The sequence below is a fragment of the Pseudopipra pipra genome, chromosome 1, assembly GCF_036250125.1.
Source record: "Pseudopipra pipra isolate bDixPip1 chromosome 1, bDixPip1.hap1, whole genome shotgun sequence".
Taxonomy (NCBI): domain Eukaryota; kingdom Metazoa; phylum Chordata; class Aves; order Passeriformes; family Pipridae; genus Pseudopipra; species Pseudopipra pipra.
The window spans coordinates 18,990,936-19,011,813 of NC_087549.1; the positions used below are offsets into that span (position 1 = coordinate 18,990,936).

General features: G+C 40.3%; 1 protein-coding gene across 1 annotated transcript in view; it reads right to left on the bottom strand.

Moving 5' to 3' along the window:
- OXR1 (oxidation resistance 1) overlaps positions 1 to 9,375 on the bottom strand; it is a 263,034-nt gene extending 253,659 nt beyond the window's left edge. Inside the window, exon 1 of the mRNA XM_064646795.1 lies at positions 9,291 to 9,375. The gene's annotated coding sequence lies outside the window, so the exon portion shown is untranslated. The remainder of the gene's footprint in view (positions 1 to 9,290) is intronic.
- Positions 9,376 to 20,878: the final 11,503 nt, after the last annotated feature.

Sequence of the window (20,878 nt, forward strand, 5' to 3'; positions counted from 1 at the left end):
AAAGACCAGAACTAGAATCTCCAAACATAGATAACATGCAAGGAGGAAAAAAAAACAATCTTAGGCATGAATTTCAATGTAGCAGTACTCTGAAAGAGACTACACCACAGTTTCTGTAATCTGCTGTCCCAAGCTCTATTAGTTAATACCTTAATTTAAAGTTGAAATTAAATGTTGTTCTTGTAGCTCACCTTTAACCAACCATACTCAAGTCATTCTTTATGTGACAGCACACAGAGTATAACAATTTTTAAAGCATTCTCCTAGTGGTCTCACAAACTACTCCTTTGCATTGGCCTTTTTAAAAAAAAAGGCCATTAGTGTAGCCTTTTAGCATCACTACAACTATACCCATAATGACTAAAGATTCAAAAAAACCAAAGTATGCAGAGGCAGGCTAGATGATTTAAGGGTGGTTGGGGAGAAGTTTTTGAGCCAAATGGCCGCCTCAGATCCTGTATTGGGATTCATAATTACGCTTAATTCTACGACATAGAAGTCATGTACTCTTACAAATACATTAACTCATTATTACATTGTACAAATGTAAATGCTCATTTGCACAGTCAAACTTTTTCTTCATACATTTTGATACGTATATTTTATGGATCCAATACAAGTATGTTCTCTTCAACATCAAGAGGCTAGGTGAGACAATATCAAAACAAGCAACACAGAAGATTACAGTTTTAAAGAAAGAACAGAAACTCTTTCTAAATGTCAAATGCTAAGGAATGATCAATACAATATGACAGTAATCTTGTCTTAGCTGTAATGATTTACCAGGCAAATGAAGAAAATTTTCCTGTGTTCCTCCTAACTTGCTCTTGCACAAATCAATAGATGTGTGTTTGGAGAAAACAGAGGGTTATAGTTTAAAGTCCTTCAGGAATAATGTTGCATTTCTCACCCACGATCAAGAAGTGGATGATTAGCTTGTTTTCTTTGAAAGAAAACATATCATTTTATCTTGATTTACCTGTAGGGAGGTATGGTTAACAATACACCAAGAACAGAGTGGAAGATGTAATAAGATTGTCGCGCAAGTTAGTCAGTTACAAGTATCTTAAGCGTAACACATTTGCAGGCTTCAGATGTCCTGCAGCTGTGGGTTGGTCATAATCATTAATTTATCACAATTCAATTTTTATTAAATGGAATAGGAATCTTCCTAAACAAAGACACATGACAAAACACCAGTGGTTTAAAATTGCAACAGTCTAGAACTCCAAACAAACTTGAGTAATTTAATCCTGGCGTGGAAACTGAATGCTTGATGCACTGAAATTTGCATGGTGCCACTGTGCAAGCACTGTGGTATAAAATGTCAGGTACAAGCATATAAAAAACTGCAAGCTGTTTCACGCCATCTCGGTCTGTATTTCTGTAGATTGGCACAATTTATATTCATTTATCCATCAAAAAGTCATTATCATCACTTTTTTCAGATTATTCTTTAAATCTTTCTACTAATCATCATAGAATGGTTTGGGTTTGAAGGGACCCTAGAGATCACCTAGTTCCAACCCCCTGTCAAGGGCAGGGACACCTTCCACTTGACCAGATTGCACAAAACCCCATTCAGTCTGGCCTTGAACACTTCCAGTGGTGTGGCATCCACAACTTCTCTGGGCAATCTGTGTCAGTGTTTCAGCATCCAGTTAACATGAAATGGCTTAACTTAGATGTATTAAAGTACATTGGTGTCTGCTTTTGACCTCACACGGGTATAGATCTGGCTCATTTTGGCAAACATGAATTAATGCACCTTGAAAATATTTAGAGATCTTTGGAAAAAAAGTTATTGTGCTTGTCGTATGAAGTTATTTAAAACCAAATCTTCCTATTATCTAAGGATTTAATAGGTGTGAATTTGGAAAACTAAAACCAGAAAATTGATCTACAACATGACTATTACAAGAAAGTGAAATAAATAAAGAATTTTTTAAGTATTTTTATTCTTATTCTTCCTTCTCTTGGATTCACTCAGACAGCAAAAGAGGCAGGTACTTTTGCCATAGTGAGTTGTAATTAAAATAACTGCAAAGGAGAATTAGAAAACAGGATGCAATTAGCAGTTACAGGAATTTAGAAGATATGACAGTGATCCTTTGCAAGCTTCATGGAGATGGAACAATTTCCTACCTATCAATGCGAACTTTCAGATTTCGTCAACATTTCATTTATTTCAGCTGAAGAAAACCCCACGGGTTCCAACCACTGGTCTTTTATGTTCCCCAAAAGAGGTCAGAGAAGATGACATGCCAATTCATTTGGGGAATTCATTTCTACTGCCCATTGCCACAACATCTTAAAAAATCTCTGCCTTTGGGTGTACCTGAGAAATAGAAGTGGTTAGAAGTGACTGAGAGCATATTAGGAAGAGCAGCAACAAGTTTGTGTTCTGCCTGTGCTACAGTTTTATGACACCTGTCACTCACAGGACCCTGAAATCTGAAGAAAACAGAAGGAAAGTAAGGGTATCTTTTCCATGTATTTCTCAATATGACTGTATATTTGCAATACCTTCCCTTTAAAGCTTCAGTAAGGTCAAGCCTTATCTCTAGGTATGACTTAAGCCTCGCACAAAACTTACTTCAACACTGGTAAGAGCAGCATTAGGAGATGGTGAAAGAACTGCAGTGAGACAGAACTGCAGTGGTGTTCACTGTGCCACATTCCTGTGTCAAACTAGATCCTGAGATACAGGCTGGCCAGAGATGATGTGGATGCCCCATCCCTGGCAGCGTTCAAGGCCAGGGTGGATGGGACATTGTGCAACCTGGTTTATGGGACGTGTCCCTGTCCATGGCAAAGGGGTTAGAACTAGATGATCTTTAAGGTCCCTTCCAACCCAAACCATTTTATGATTCTATAGTCTCTGCTTACATTTCATCAGCACATCACTCTCCTTCCTAACATTGCAAACTCCATCCAGCCATGCTGCTTCTCCACCTGTGCAAAAACATCTGCTGCCACCATCACTGAGTACACTCATTTTGGAGACTCTGCTAGTGCTGTCAGATACAATGTACATATGTGTTAGACTTCCAGCACACACATAATATAATTTTGATGCCTATTTCCTTTATGTGGTGTAAGGAAAAGTATCACACCAAAATCAAAACCTCTTGTATCTTAATTCTGTCTCTCTTGCTCCTGTCTGTGTTTACCTACTCTCACTATTTATACATTAGCAATGACTTTTATATGTAGCATACTGCTACATAGATCTCTTCTCCCATGGTCCCATTATCTGTATAAGGACCTTTTCTCCCCTAATTCAGAAGGCTGGTTGCAGTTTGATGAGGACTTCACCAGGTACCAACACCTCATATGCTGCAGCTGCTATTTTCAACACACTTAAGAACCACAGGTCACCAATTGTTTAAACAATCTTCTCCAAAAGGATGCATGAACAGCTTGACACAGAGCATTTAATTTCTTTCCACCAAGACTGTTTCAACACTTGGAGAGCAGGAAGAACATATTTTACTGGGTAAGCAGATAAGGTATCCGGATCCAGTCTGATCAGAGTTGTTCAGTCCACAGCCTTAGGGTACTCTACTTAAGCTCTGCTAGGATGCCAGAAGTATCAATTTCCTCATGAGCCTCTCCAACGTGATCATCACTACAGTATCAGACTATTTTACCAACATAAATGAATTTATCTTCTCATATGTTGTGCAGTTAGTAATATCTTCATTTTACATCTGTAAATGTTGAAGTGTAGTAAATGTTAATGCCAGTTCAGTTAGTCCCACTTCAAAACTTGCTTTACAATTTCTTACACATAGCTATTCCACTGTTCTCATTTTAGAGGTGCCTAAGTCTCTCACTGCTTCAGATAAAACTTCTCAGTGGAGCACAAACTCAGATATATAAGCTTTCAGGTGAAGTAGATCTCAGTGAAAACAAAAAAAAAGAAGAAAGAAAAAAAGGAGGTATGACAGTTTGCACATGGAAAGAGTTTCACAGTCAAGTGTTCCACACGGACCAGCTAATTCTTGCTACTATCACCCTTTCTGGCATATGGAAACTGTATGCAAAGAAAGACACTATTTTTGCCATCGTGATATACTAATGGCAACAGAAGGTATGAGTGGGACTTCTATCAGTAGTTTAAGACCACATAAAAAATTAGTGTTATTTTTCAAAAACTATTCAAGCAGAAAGTACAAGGGGCTTGGGGTTTCATCTAGAAGGGAGATTGACTACTAATGAATTAGTATTACTCCTAAGGCCATAATATTTCACTGCAGTTAGTGTTTACACTGACTCCAGGAAAAACAAAACAAGGAAAAAAAAAAGAAACTATATAGTAATAATCCAGATAAAATTACTGAAAACCCACAGAGACTAACAATAAGATCCCAATGGAGAATTAAAACCAGAAGAAAAAAAGTATATTTTGTTTCCCATTGCATTAATTTTTGTTGCTACTGCTGTTTTTACTCCTGAATAAGAAATGTTTCCTCCTCTAAAGGGGATTTAAAAGCTGTTATAACTTCTCTTTTCATAAGCTACAGAAGCTGTGATAATAGTTGATCAATCATCTTGAAATGTCCTTTTATCAACAATATGGATGCCCTGGCTTTTTGGTGCAACAAAATACATATGACCACTTGGAATTCAACTGTCAAAGACTCAGATGACTGCACAGATTAAGTTTATATCAACATTATACAAATATAACTTTCTGCAATATAATAGTATTAATAATTTGAAATCACAAAGGAAGTAGAAAGAAGACTCACAAGTGAAGCCAATTTCAAAGAGGTGACTATAAATACTAAGATTTTTAGTATGCTCTGTATTATTTATGAAACATGATATATTACTAAGGTTTTGTATAGCTATGATTAGATTAAAGAATATCTAATAATGTATTTACTGTTATTTTAGAAGGTATGGAAGAAGACATGGTTGTGTTATGCCCTGGGGAAAAACACAATTCTGACTACAGTATCAAAGTCTTATATTTATATGCATGTCATATATAAAGGTTTATGTAAAGGTTTCTGGATATTTATTATCTACGGAAGTACTTAAATTGAACTATGTTTTATCCATGAAATTTGTTTCACATCTATGGGTTCCAAAAGCATTTTATACAAAGGAGCAGAGGAAACAGACAATTCTTTTCTGTTTCCACAAGTCAAATTCACAGCAAAATGAATGAGAATTGTATATATAGTGTCTAGAAAGAAAAAGCATATCAATTAAGCAGTCCTGTATTTGTTCACGTGGTAAATTTTTTCTCCAAATTTTGTGCTTTCATGGGTGAGACCACACACTGAAGACAGAAAAGATGGTTTCTAATTATGTCCTGATGGCTGCGAGGTGTTCTTCCAGAACAAAAGCGTGTACAAATAATATCAACTGAACAAACAAGCTACCCACACTTTCAAGAGGCAATACTTTGTCTTCCAGAGATATCCCAAGTTTGATACAGAATTCCTACAGCTTGGTTTTAAAAGCTCAGTAAGAAATACCTCACATCCATGATTGCAAACATGTCAGCTGTGTCTTCACAGGGACGCAAGGAGCATGTCCCAGGCTGACCCCAAGCGTTAGTCTTTGGTCATTGATTATTGAAGGATGTGTAAACTACAACAGTGGATCTTGCATGACTAAGACTCCCATTCAGAGACTAACAGTTCCCATCTTCCACAGAAAAAGGTCTTGCTTTTGCTAACATCTGAAGTTCTGCTTAGTGTTCAAAATTTCTTCTTTCATTCATCTTTCACTGTTGATCACAATAACTGTGGAAGATTAACACAACTTTATGATTTTCACCCTACTTCTCTTTTAACTTCTGATTTTACCCTATTTATTAACAGGTAATAGAATAACAAAAAAAAATAAAATACTCTATCTCTGTTTTGCCAGAGCAATGTAAGAAAGCAAGTCATCGCTTGCTTCAATGTGTAGTCAAGAGAGACAAGCAGTAACCTCACGTACAGAGGAAACTCACTACTTGTACTACTGCAGGCAAGGAGGAGCTCTTTCTGTGACAGAGGCCTGCAGATCAAATCACTTCCTGTCTTAAACTGTATTACACATCCATAACACATCATGAGATATCCAGGAGATGCCTTCTTCGTATCTGTGTCTAATCTTCAGTAAAACTTTTTGGAGCAGATGCTAGAATAGCAGGGTAATTTGCAGCTCACTACTACAGTGCACCATGTAAGCACCTGTCCCTGGCACAAAAAACCACCGACAAAATCAAAATAGCAATGTCTGTTTTGAACACCTAAAGCTCTTCCCCACGAGCTTCAGAACATGTGCAATTCTTTGCCTATCTCAAACTGCTCCTTCTGCCCCTGATGGCAACAGTTCACATATCAGAGACACCCTACTTTAACAAATATCTGCTGCAGTGAACAAGGAAGCCATCCCAAATTTAAGTAAATGGCTCTATTAAACAGAAGTATCACTATCTCCTGAGTGAACCCATTCACATCCATGTAGCAATCTCGTGCTAATCTGACACTTGACCACACTTGGCAGTAGTAAGTGTTTGCTTCTCTAAGGTTGCCATTTCCCATATGTTTCAATAATATGCTTAATTTAATGTTTTTGTTATAGTGACTTAAGAAACAACAGCAACTCACTAAAGGGTAAAAAGAAAATAAGTCACAGTAGCTCATCAACCAATACAAGTGCTCAGAGACCTTGTGAATTAACAGCTCATTAGTGCTGACAATCCTAGATTACTGCCTTCCAGCTACCAGCCTTAAAGAATTGTCACTCCCCTATGAAAATGTCTTATGGCACTATTAATAGGGTTTGAGTGTTTGAGGTTTTATTTTGGGGGGGGTAGGGTTACGGGTTTTTTTTAAATGAAATTCAACTAAAAGAAAAAAAATTTTACATCTCTTTCCATACTTCTGTTATTTCTCCAAATCCAGGAGGCATAAGTATATATGATTTCCTACAATGCAAAATGACATACTTTATTAAAAAAATTATTAAAAAAAACAAACGAAAAAAACCCCAAAGCATGGAAGATATTTCCTTAGATTAGGCAAATAGTGGAGAAAAAAGTTTTCAAGGAAAGATATGCACTGAGAAAGAATATTAGCTACTTTTTTTTTTCTGACTGAAGGGAACTATGCAAACTATGCAAACGCTGCAGCTGATAACTAGACATTCTCAAACAATTAATATATAACCTCACTGTCACTCAAATAATTTTCTCATCTCCAGTAGCTGGGCTCAAAGCTGGCCAAGAAACAAAGAATCGACTGAGGCTCTACAGGAATTATACCACAGCATAAATTCTAAGGATATCCTTATATGCTCTATTAGCATATGTTTTGAGTATCAAAGAATGCTTATCTGGTTAGGATGCTGATGATAATTTATTATTATGTATGAGCTCTGGAACTATAATAAATAGTATTAAAACGTCCTAACAGTAAAATGCAACACAAATAATTAAACAAAACTCCAAGAACATAAGGAAGGGCATTTTTAACATTCCAGCTTTGAAGACTTCAGCCATTTTAAGCAATTTTATTTTTGAAATACCTGGTATTATTTCAGTTCAAACCTAATCACAGAAGAAAAATGGCAGGTTGCCATGCACAAAAATTTCCCTCCTTATTTTTCAGTATGCTGTCAACATAGGCTGTTTTTTCCTGCTGCATTGTCTTATGGTCTTGTGCAGCAGGCAAAAGGCATCTACTCAAGAATTCAATTTTTCCCCATTAATGCATACTCATAAAAAATGGAACTGACAGGACAGCAGTTTATTCATGCACAAACCAGATCCAAATCACACGGACTAGCTTTCAGAAACCCTAATTCAGTTGTTACTGTTTGACAAGGGTGCTTTGGCGGGGGGGAGGCGGGGGCTTCATTTGGGAGAAGGGAGCAGTTGAAGAGTTGCAGAGGTACGAAACCATCACACAGCAGCCTTCTCGTCTTATCTGCATAACGCTAATTAACAGTATGAAGAATATACACAGTAGAAGTGGCAAGTTCTGAGTCTGCAACTATTTTAAAATGCATCTAAATTCTGACAATGCAGACCTTTAAGCTTATGTGAATATTCAGGTCTGAGTACTCCACCAAATCTAAGTCACTGTGCAAAGATAAGCATGACTGTAAAAGTGTCAAAAGTCAGATCGTTAGACTGACAATACCTACCGCAACGGTCTAATGAAAACTAAGACAGATTGTCCGTCAAGAGGACCTTACTAACCCTCAGTCCTATTCTTTCGCCAGTGATACGCAAAGCAGCAGAAGTTTCGTGACATCTGTTTCACAGAAAGCTCCTCAAATTCCCCTTCCCCTACTATGATTTTAATTAGAAGACTATCTTAATGCAACTTTGCAAACAGCAAGAAGCATCTTCTGAAAAGGGAAGCAGCTTCAGAGCACAGGAAAAGAAACTAAGCCATGCTGCTTTCAGCGTTAAGAAGTTTACATTCCCAAACATCAGTGACACGTAGTGATAAACTGATTTACATATGAACGGAACAACAAAACAAGCATTTTTTAAAATTAATAACAAAATCCCATTTTCAGAGGCAAAAACCTCGGGGCATACTTTGGGGCTTGCTACTGCCAGTAAGTTAAAATAGTATAGCCTTGCTAAACTAAAAGAACACTCAGAATAAATTGTCACACGAGGGAGCAAAAAACCTGTGTCATTACAGTTCCCCTCCGCAAACAGTTTCTTTGCCGCGGTACCATCTGTTAAATCAGAAACTCCTTTGAACACCGCAGCCTCGCTGACTCCGAGGTGCCCGGGCTGTGCCGATACTCGACCGGTATTTTCGCATCGCGCCCTTGCCGCCGCCGCCCGCCTCCCTCAGAGCCGCTCACAGCCGCGGACCGCGCTCGGACCGCACCGCGCTCCCGCATCGCACCGCGCTCCCGCATCGCACCGCGCTCCCGCATCGCACTGCGCTCGGACCGTCCCTGCCGCCGCCGGCGGGGCGGCCGCGGGTTCACACGCCCCGAGGGGATGCGCTCCCCCGCCGCCGACCCGCGCAGCGGGGACCCGCCGTGGCCGAGCCGAGCCCAGCCGAGCCGGCAGGCCGCAGCCGCTGACCCCGGGGCGCGCAGCCCACAAGTTGCGGCGGCCGCGACCCGCGCACCGAGCCGCCCGGGCGGGCAGGTGCCGCCGGTCCCGCCGCGCGTCCCGCCCGGCTCCATCCCCCAGGGACGGGGGGGCACCGACCCCCGAGCGCCTGCCCCGGGCCGCCCCTGCCGCGGCGAGGTGGCACCACGGCACCGCTGCCCCTCGCCCTCCCGTCCGCGGACAAACTTACTTGCGGGCGGCGGCGGCGGCGCCCGCGCCCCCCTTCCCGCCCCGCCAGCGAGCGCAGCCCCGGCGCGGCGGCCGCTGCCGAGCGCGTTCGGACATGCTCAGTCCCCCCGCCGTGCGGAACCTACCACCGGGGGGGGACGGGGGGAGCGCGGAGAGAGAGCGGGCAGAGCTGGATGCTACCAAGAGGACAGGCTAAAAATAGGCACCGCAGAATGGAACAGCTGGAGCTTAAAGGGGCAGCGGCGCCTCGCTCCGCGCAGCCCCGGGCCAGCGGCGCCTCCTCCCGCCGCGCGGGTCCTGCCTGCGGAGCCGGAGGAGAGGCTCTGGAAGCGGGGCCGTGCCCGCGTTTTCGCGCGGGTCCTGCCCGCGGAGCCGGAGGAGAGGCTCTGGAAGCGGGGCGATGGATGCTGCGCCGCTGCGCCACCGCGCCTGGGTCCTGCCCGCGCCTCTGCGGCGGGAGCGCTGCGGGGCCCTCGGGTTCGGCTGCTCCCGCCGAGCGCGCAGGGGGACACAGGATGCCAGGGGGGCTCTGGGGGGCCTCTGACGCGGCTGGCCCCGGGCTCTGCCCGCTCCTCGCCCCAGGGCCGTGGCCCTCGCCCCGGAGCCGGGCCGGGCAGGGTACATCGGAGCCGGGCCATTTACCTCGGGGTCACCCCGTGAAGCGGCACCTTGAGGAATGAGATCTAGAGAGTGAGGGAGAGGATGCCCAGCAGCGTTTTTATGCGGTGCTTCTCCAGGGACATCTCCATCCAGCTCCTAGGAGTTAGGTTGTGCGGACGAGGCTTGGGGACACACAGGAGCTCTCCTGCGAAGCTCAGAGCAGTCAGATGAGAATGTCACAGGTCCGAGGCGAAGAGCGTGAAGAACAGCCCTCCTAAATACGATTTTCTAGGCTGGAAGAGCTATGCGGCAAGAGAAAAGATATGATCACCTCTCACTGACACTACTGCGTTTCAAACCTAAGAGCTGTCGAAATTAAAAGCCCCCTAAGTATTTGTGAATGGGAGTTCCTGCTGTTTTAAGCTGTGAATTATCATTCCTTGCCTTCCTAAAAGACCGATAAGAATAAACATGACAGCACCACATTGCTTTAGATTTATAGATACTACGAAGCCTAAAATTGTATTACCCTCCCAGGAGTTCAGAGGTTTTGCTAAATTCTGCTTTTATGGATACAGAAAATTGCTGTTGCACACACACAAAAAAATCTTTACAGTGTGAATACTAAACAAGTTCTCAGAAAGAGTATCAGACAACATCTGCATCATGATAACTTGCCATTCTAATGACATCATGTACAATAATATGTACAATCAAGACTGCCATATTCAAAAAGTTTCATTTAATTCATTAGACATGAGAGGGGAGCACTGGAAGCTTATCTTAATCTGAACTCTAACAGCCTTCAGCAAAAACTACTGTAGAAAAAAACCCTCAGTTACAGGTAGGTGAGTATAATCAGGGTAGGAAGCGTTACTTGTCACTAATGTCAAATAAGGAGAGAGCAAGGAAGCAATTTCCCTTGCAGACTGACATACAATGGGATAAATTATTAGATAAGATTATGTAGGTTACTCTGCTGCAGTATTTTAAGAAATGAAAGATGACATCACGATGAATGTAGTATTAAAAAGGGAATGAATCATGTTCATTAATTGTCTCCCGATTCTGTGTTCTCCGTAAGCCATGAAATACGCTATATTCTGTAGTTCATGTCTAACAGCCACCTTCACACTACATATTATAAAAACTTGTCAGCTATGCAGCATGCATAACTGTACAAAGAGAGGGGGGACATGATGTAATTCTTTCACGTGAAGCTATTGATCTTGAGATAGACAGCAGGGCAAATAGAAAAGGCAGTTTTCTGAATGCAGCCTCAGGTTTGGGATAACAGAGGGCTAGTGTATTTCTGGCTGCATCTGGAGCTCTGCAGGAGCAGTAGGCAGCCTCTGGAGAATTTCCTAGAACAGCTTGCACCTTTACCATTATACAGCTCTGGGTAAATTAGAAGACTGAAAGATGTCCTGAGTCTCAGGAGAGTAGCTTCCACTAGGGAGTCTTACTATCTAGGGAGTGCAGAATACTGTTCATCATGGGAACAAATGTTAAAAAAATGGCAAATAAAACATGTACTTTTTTTAAGTCTGCATTATCATTCTCCTCAGAGGTAACTATATTTTCATTCTCACACCTTTCCTTGTCCATGAGGAATCTCTTCAGAACTTGTCAAATGTAGTTGCTTTTTACAACGAGAGACAAACATATACGGATCTTTCCTACCTAAAACATGCTGTTGTAATTGCATGAAGTTATATATATGTATAAAAGCCTAAGACAATGTATTCCAGCATTCAAAAGACACCATCGTCACCAAGATGCAGATTACCAAATTAGCGAATAAGTGGTGGCTGCATCTGCTGTACCAGCCAGTGAACTATATTTAGAGGTAGACACCCATCTAAAACTGGATGCTGTTGCTTTCTTCATCAAGTTTTGCTCAGCAGAAATTTCCGTAGAGTTGCATTTTGTACATACACAGTAGCAAAGATGTAAATATCTGCTGTGTTCTGTCAGACAGAAGGGGAACAATTCCTCAGCATGCAGAAAGTGTGCAGGTTTGGTCTCCATGAATAGCACAGCACTTTACCAATCTCTCTTCATGTTACTTGGGAAGGCTCTAGTAAAATCTTTCTTTTTCAAATGTATCTCCTATAATTCCACATTGCTGATGATCTGAGGCTGTGGCATACCACTGACTGCATCTGGCTCTCAGACTTTCACCTCAGTCCTCACTGTTTTCTCCTCTCGTTGTTATTTTCACCCTTGTCCCTGATGGCAATATTCATATTGTCTCCACTGTCTCCTTGTGTAATTCAAAGCTACATTCCAGCACTGTTACCTTTTAAGTTCACTGTCCTAGTGAACTTTTCCATGTAGTTGAGTACACAGTCTTCCTGTGTGGTAGGTAGACTATGCACTGATATTTTTGGTTCACTGGTTGATTGGTTTTGTTGTTGTTGTTGTTGATTGCTTATAGGACAAAGCTTATTTTCAAGTGATATAATTTGGAAGTTTTAGTATCATAGAATGATCATAGAATCATAGAATGGTTTAGATTGGAAGGCATCTTGAAGATCAGCCAGTTCAACTCTGCTACCATGGGCAGGGACATGTTCCACTACACCAGGTTGCTCAAAGGCCTGTCCAACCTGGCCTCTCCAACGCTTCCAGGGATGAGACATCCTCGACTTCTCTGGGCAACTTGTTCAAGTGTCTCACCACTCTCATAGTGAAGAATTTCTTTCTATTATCTAATCGAAGCCTTTTCTCAGTTTAAAGCCATTACCTCTCGTCCTATCGCTACATGTCTCTGTAAAAGTCCCTTTCCAGCTCTCTTGCTGTAAGAGAGGTAATGAGAGCCTTTTCTTTTCCAGGCTGAAGAGCCCCAACTCTCTCAACCTGTGTTTACAGGAGAGGTGCTCCAGCCCTTCTTGTAACCCTTCTCTGGGCTCAGTTCACCGAGTCCACGTCCTTCTTGTGTTGGGAGTCCCCAGAACTGGATGCAGCACTCCAGGTGGTGTCTCACAAGAGCAGAGTAGAGGGGCAAAATTGGCTCCCTTGTCCTGCTCGCTGTACTGCTTTTGAAGCAGCCCCGGATGTGTTTGGCTTTCTGGGCTGCAAGTGCACACTGCTGGTTTGTGTTGAACCTCCCATCCACCAACACCCCCATGTCCTTCTCCTCAGACCTGCTTTCACTTCATTCTCTGCTCAGCCTGTGTTTGTGTTTGGGATTGCCCCAACCCACGTGCAGGACCTTGCACTTGGCCTTGTAAAACTTCATGAGGTTCATACCTCTCAGACCCGTCAGGGTCCCTCTGGACAGCATCCCTTCCCTCCAGCGTGTCGACTGCACCACACAGGTTGTTGTTGTCAACAAACTTCCTAAGGGTGCCTTCAGTCCCCCCGTCCGTGTCACTGACAAAGACATTAAACAGCACCAGCCCCAGTATTGACCCTGAGGGACACTACTGGTCACTCGTCCTCACTTGGACATTGAACCGTTGACTGCAGTTCTTTGAGTGTGACCATCCAGCCAGTTCCTCATTCACTGAGTGGTCCATTCATCAAATCTATGCCTCTCCAGTTAAAAGACAAAGATAATTGTGTAGGACAATGTCAAACGCTTTACACAAGTCCAGGCACATGATGTCAGTTGCTTTTCCTACATCTATCAACACTGTAACCGTGCCATAGATGGCAAATTTTTTCAGGCATGATGTGCCCTTAGTGAAGATGTGTTGGCTGTCACTCATCACCTCCTTATTTTCTATGTGCCTTAGAATAGATTCTAGGGGAATCTCCTCCATGACCTTGCCAAGCACAGAGTTGAGACTCTGGCCTGTAGTTCCTTGAGTCTTTCTTTCTTCGCTTTTTAAAACCAGGTGTTATGTTTCTCTCTTTCCTGTCGGTGGGAACTTCACCAGACTGCCACAACTTCTCAAGTATGATGGGTAATAGCTTAGTGATTCCTCTGAGAGTTCCCTCAGGACCTGCAGATGTATCTCATCAGGCCCCTCATCAGAACTTGGGCACTTTCAGGTTCCTTAGATGGTCTCAAGACTAATTTTCTCCTATGGCATGTGTTTCTTCATTCTCCCAGTTCCTGCCTTTTCTTTCTGTGATGGGCAGTGTGGCTGGAGCACTTGTCAGTGAAGACTGAAGCAAGTGAAGACATAAATAAAAAGTAGAGGCTACTTCCTCGTGGTTTGTGATTCTTTATGTGACCATTTCTTGTACCTCATTTTAAACTAAACACTACAGGGGGAGAGTACCAAACCAAAGTTCATATTATTAGGTACAAGAGAAAAGAGAAACATGCACAGAGGGAATCCAGCTAGCAGAGCCTAGTAGAAGAAGTCTAAGTAGAAAAGTCTAACTGTATCCCACAATTCTTGATAATTTGTGGTTGCTATCAATGAGTATACATTCCATTTAACATCCAAGGGGCTTTGCTACCGTACACTCTGTAATAAGTGGCCAGTGGACATGAGAGGTTTGAAACCCTCAGAAATACATCCTTCTATAATTCATTATCTTTACAGTATCCTTTCTTCTTCCCTGACCATGTCAAACATTCATTTTTGTTGCTGATAGGTCAATCTCTGTCAGTAACAGACTGAGCAGCAGTTTTTGGTCCATGAGCAGAAAGCAGTGACAATCCACTTATTTTCTACAGCCTCTTGTTGGAGGAGTTTGATCAGAACAAAGCAGTAAGGGTTTATCCTGCCATTGCTACACAGAAACTGCACTGACAGTGTGCAAGTGTTGCCCAGTGGATGAGTCTACATTCTTTAGTTAAAAACCGTTTTGCATGTAAGAAATAGAAGTGTTAAAAGAAACAACTCAAAATATAGCTGAATTTCAAACAATGAGCTTTGTAATAATTCCCTATAATATGAAAGGAAAATAACCTTGTATGCTAGCATAGGAAGAATATAGAATGTGTTTTTACTCAAAGTTCAGCATTTCCAGCATTTAAACTTTGTTGACCACACTCCCCTCAGACATTTTCTTCACGGTAATCAATATTTTTCTTCCAATCAGTCTGCAGTTATCTACTTTTTACTGTCCTCTGTGGGCTTTGAAGGTTTGTTTTTTTCCGTAGACATTGGAATTTAAATATCCATCCCTGACTTCTTCAACCGAAAGTTCTGCCAGGCAGCTGGGGGCTTGCAAGTGAACATTTCATTGTAAGACTGTGCGTGCGCTGTTCTCAGTAGAGTATAGGAAACTTATTCAGTTCATGCATTACTTTCATGCATTATGTAGATTTGTATATGTGAGATTAATTTGCTTTGTTTTCAAAGACAGCGGTAATTGAGCAATGTGTTATGAACACAGTCACAGGCTTATATTGCTATGTAAATGTAGTAAATGCTTCAGAAAGGTTTTCTTAGTTCTCTCCAGTAATAAAATTAATTGTAGATCTGTTTGAACCTTCTTTCAAGATTACTGAAGTTGTACCCCTGTAAAATAGAAAATCATAGCTTTTCTGTTATTTAATTATTGCAGGATGTACCCAAAACAAAGAGAGAATATGAGATTTTTAATGGGGGAAGAAGTGCATTCCTTTGCACCAGGAAGCTGCCATAAGCATCTGTCTCTCAGAGAGCAGAAGTAAAAGCAGTGGGCTATTAGTGCTGCTATTAAAAACAAAAGAAAGGAGTGCAGCATACTACTTTGAGATCAATATTCAATCTCATTTGGCCCCTTGATGTCCTTCAGTAATTTCTAACAAGTCATATGGTTGTTTACAAGGGAGGATGAGGAGAGGTCTCTGGTATTCAGCAGAGCCAGGCTGGGGGCATGCACTGATGGGATTGAGCCATTGGTTGTCTTCTGTAAAAGACTAAAAGTATACTGAGATCATCTATGATTTCACAGAAATCATACACTGTTGTAAAAACTAGCATCAGTCAAGATATGATCATCTTTAAAAGGGGGGCCTCTAATAACCAACAGGCATAATATCATGGGGCAAAAAAACACAGCTGCAAATTTTCCTTTGAACTAATTCAAAACTTTCCTTCTATGAAATTTCCATGTGGGTTTATAAAGCAAAACCCACTGGCTAAAAAAAAAAAAAAAAAAAAAAATTAAGGTCTTCAATAGCCTTTATTTAAAAAAAAAATGCTTGAGGAAACTAAAAATCACAGAATCACAAAATATGCCAAATTGGAAGGGACCCACAAGGATCATCGAGTCCAACTCCTGCACAGGACCATCCCCAAGAGTCACACCACGTGCCTGAGAGTATCATCCAAATGCTTCTTGAAATCTGTCAGGCTTGGTGCTGTGACCACTTCCCTGGGTAGCCTGCTCCAGCACCCAACCAACAATATCTCACAGATGCTGTTCTAAGGAGAATTAGTTGTATGCTTAAAAAAGAAAGACGTCAATGTTTCATACAGCCTTGTGAATTTTCAATCGGCTCTGGGAAGCATGGTTTTTAACCACCTGGAAAGATGGTCCTATCATTTAAAATAAAACACAACAAACAATGCAAACTGGAATCAATTGAAAAATAAAAGGGCAATCTCACTTAAATATTACATGTGATCCCTGATGTTCTAACTCTGGCAGAGAAATACAAAGGTGCAGTAAGCCAAAAGGTAAACTACTTCCAGGCTGGTTTAAGTGCAAAATTTAAATTGAAGCCACTGAAGAAAATCATTTTAGCTAAACCAAAATCTAGATCTATAGCATATGTGCTGTTATGTAATGACATATAGGCTGCCCAAAAATAGCTGGTCAGGGTATGTACTGGAAGTTTCATTTCAGCATTTGTAATCAGGCATCATGCAGGGTTGGCACCCAGCAAAAGCAGTGCTGAGAAGCATGGAGGGCAGTAAAAGGCAAGGAAGGCACAAAGAAGAACATGAAACATTCATGCACTGCATAGTTTGCTGATATATTAATGAAAATGAAGGAATCTGACTACCTGATTGGATATGTCCCTTAAGTATTTCACTCCTGGAATCACTGTGATAAAATTACCTTGAGATTTGGCAATTCCACCTTGGGCACAACAGGCCCAATTCCTTTTGCATGTTTTGTGTAAGCTTTAGGAAAAATGAATGACTTATAGAATGAAGCATTAACTACAACTGCACAGGTGTCCTTGGGAGTTTATTGACAAAATATCAAGGTGATGGAAGTTTTACTGTTGATGCTACAGAAAACCACATAGGTGTTCCAGGGTCAGGAAGATCATAGCCCTGCTTATCTGGTGTAGGCAGTGTAATACTACGAGTGCACTTCTGTATGGAGGGAAAAAAAGGAAAGACTGACATGGCTGCTATCAAGCAATACAAATGTGTCTCAGTTGCTGAAAATTTCTTGTTTTAATCCAGCTTTGTTTGAATTAGACTAAAAAAAAAATAGATATGTAAATTCTCCAACTATCAAAAAATGCCAAACCAGCTTAAATAAATATTAAAATCTTCTATATTTTGATTAGAAGTATGTAAGAAAATTCCAAATTAAATTAAAAAAAAAAAAGGAAAAATGGGGAATCTTTTAGGAAAAAAAATCCTAATGTTCCCTTTTGTGAGAAAGAGAAAACAGAAAAAACATCTCTCTTCTACAATTTGTCATTATAAAACCAGTTTACCTTTTCTTTATATATAGGTAATTTTTAAAAAATTTCATTTCAAAAGAAGAAGAAAATTAATCAAAATTACAACAGTGAAATATTTCAGATTTTTCAATTTTTTGTAAGAAAGGTGGAAAAATACAGAGGTATTTACTTTATTCAACCCAGTTTTTTAAAGCTTTTAATTCCATACCCTTTTTTTGATGCAATACTCACAATGAATTTTCTCAGTCTATGCTAAACACCTGAATGTCCATACCACTTTTTGCTGCTATTGTGAATTCCTGGTTCTCATCATATTTTCTTGGTTGAATGATTCAGAGATAAATGGCTGCTACTAGTAATGTAGCAAACAGCCCATATCCTATTTTTAAGTAATATTTAAGCCAACACAGACAGGGGCTATGATTGTGTTTCTGTTACAGCAGAAACCTGCTGTTTCTCAGCAGGCTGGACACTTCTGGCATCTTCTGCTTTCAGTTACTACATTGCAAATAGTTTATCTTTTAACAATGAAGATAAAATGTTTACCAAAAAAAGTAAAAGGGTCACAGGTGCACATTACTGGCTGTTTTTGTTGTGGATTCTCAAAGACTCTGAGTCACAGTAGATATTTTTAGCTGCGCTTTTAACCACTTTTTCTGCTGCATTGCCTAGATGGAACTTATTTTGATAGTGGTTTGATCTTGGTGCTCATTTGCATTTAGATCCTTTGTCGAATAAGTTCATCTCTCAAATTTCTTTCAATACACAGAACTTTAGCTATCTGATTCTTGTACCATTAAGCTTTCATTTTCAAAGGCATATTACTTACATTTCTTAGGACAGAAGGCTCTTTAATTATGTGTTGGCTATATAATATACCATTGCCAGTTCAATTGTTCTAAATTACAAAAAGGGGACTGACAGGCTGATAAAAAGGTTGTGAGGCTTCATAAAACAAATACCTGTGTTACTGTTGTTCTTTCATATCATAAATCATCATGTACTATTTATTTTTTAATTAAAAGAGATCTTATACAAGAGGCTGAAATTTAACTTCTGCTTATGGGCAAAGTTAAGTTTAAATTCTATAAAATTTTAAAAATTTTTAGAAAAACATCAATTCATTTCAGATTTGTCTTCAATCCTTGCTCATTTATGAGTTCCAAAAGCAGATTGTTATTTTTATAACATTAATAAATTGATGTAAGTTGAAGACCATGGGGGATTACCTCCTGATTACATGTTTATTTCTGATTTATATTTTCTGTCTGAAGTTTTAATTTAAGAATGATCATGTTTGGAGATATTTCAGAACAGACATATTTGTAGGAAACCTCTCAGGTGGCAAAAGCCTGAAAAGTGATGGAAATATTGACCCAACAGATCTTCTCTATTTCTGTGTGCTCTCACATAAATTCATAAATATAACCAAGTCACTCATTGGTAATAATGAGTGATATAAAGTGAAACAGGTATTGCAAAGTTTTACCAGGGATGTGGAGAGCTCACTGTGTGAGAACAGGAAGAACAGTTTGGCTCATTTAGCTTTGTAAAGCAGAGGCTGAGAGAAAAGATTATATATTTCCCTAAATATGTAAGAGGAATGATTATTGACAAGAGGAAGAACAACTTTTTTCTCTAATAGCAAATGTTAGTAGAGGAGCAAATTACTATAAATTAGCAATTACTATACATACGATAAAAAAAGATAAGAGGATCCCTGTATGACAAATCAATAAAAATCAGGGAATTTCATGGAAGGGATTGTGTGACCTGTCTGCTTATAAAGTCAAGGTCTGAACCCACTGAATGGAAAGTTCTTTCCTGTCCTCTCTTTCTGAACTCTTAGCAACCCTGATCAAAAATTGCATTATTGAAGTTCCTGAGAGATTGATCAACACTGAGAAGGGATTGTGAACCAAATGCATTTGTGATTAAACTTTAATGTATGATCCCAATATTGTAAATCAGGAATTTCATTATTATAAATTATAAAGCATGCTGGAATCTCTGCACATTTTCATCTTAAAGCTCTAGCTCTCATTAGTCACATTTTGCCGCCTCCAGGTATAATTCATTAGTTTGCTTTTTTTGGTCATTTGTGAAGAAAATACAAAGAACCCATGAGTATAGCAAAGGGGCTGAAAGGGGCATGTACATCGAAACTAGTGGGTTTTCTTTCTTGTTTTTTTGCAAGAAGGTTGTTTACTATCCTGCCTATTCACAAATTCAAACTTAAATTCTGTTATGATTTCTCCCGAAGATAATCTTTCTTGAATTATTTAAAGTTAGTATATAAAAAAAATGAGTTCATTTCTCTTTACTGAAGTGAAATTCTAATCTGCCTACATCAGAAAATACCTTAACTGTATATGGTGTGTCATGGCATATTCCTATTTGCTATTCAGTTAATGCATGTGGCCAAATACATTGGAAGAATCAGCCATAATTGTAATTGAGAATGCTCATTTCAGATCCTCCTAGGACAGTATGTAGAATGGCAACTGGAATAAACATTTTTCATTTGGGCATAGGATGACACAGTGCATTCCTAGCTGAGCTTGTGAGCATCATCAATACTGACACCTGCTAGCAGAAGAAAAATTCATTGGAGACAAATGAATTGCAAAACCTAGCAATTTTTAATAGACATCTGTTTGGGTTTGTTTTGATTGTTTGGTTTGGTTTGGTTTGGATTGATTCTATTTGGGGGGTGGGATTTGTTTGTTTGGTGGTTTTTGTTTGTTTGTTTTATTATGTCTACATTTTAAACACCGGTTTATGCCTCATATGGTTAGTGAATCAAGTACAGGTGAAGCAAAAGACTGTAAGCCTAGGATGATTTTTAATGTGAGATAATGGAAGGAGTCCAGGTGAGAGCTTTCCTGATTTTTCCTTTGAAGTAAAAATTTGAAGGTTGAAATTTGGATGTGGCAGTTACCATGTTTGTTGTTCACACATGCCGAAGAGGCAGAGGTTGCAGTGTTTGGCCAGTTCTGTATAGCAGGGACCCATGACTAAGTTCCCTTTGCAGCAAATAACCTGGCATTCCTGTGGGCATCTCCACTAATCTGATTCTCACCAGAAAGTTATGCACTTAAATGTGACAGGTGAAAGCATCTTTCCCACAGTATTTTGAAAAAATCTGGTGAGAAGGAATAGGGAAGTCTGAAGTTCAGATTGGGCAGAACAGAGATTTAGGAACAGGCTTTCTTGTTCACTGGAAATGAACTGACTACAAGTAATGGGATATAGTGGGACTTCAGAGCAGCACTGATGTCAGCTGTACAAAACCCAGTCCTCTGGGTCATTCTGGATGTTCCTATTGGACTGGGCTGCATTGAAGAGTGGCAGCTTTCAGAGCCCCACTGAAGAGGAGGACTTAACCAAGACTCATATCACTCTGGATATGCCAAAATTTGTATGTCTAAAGGATCAGGTACCTA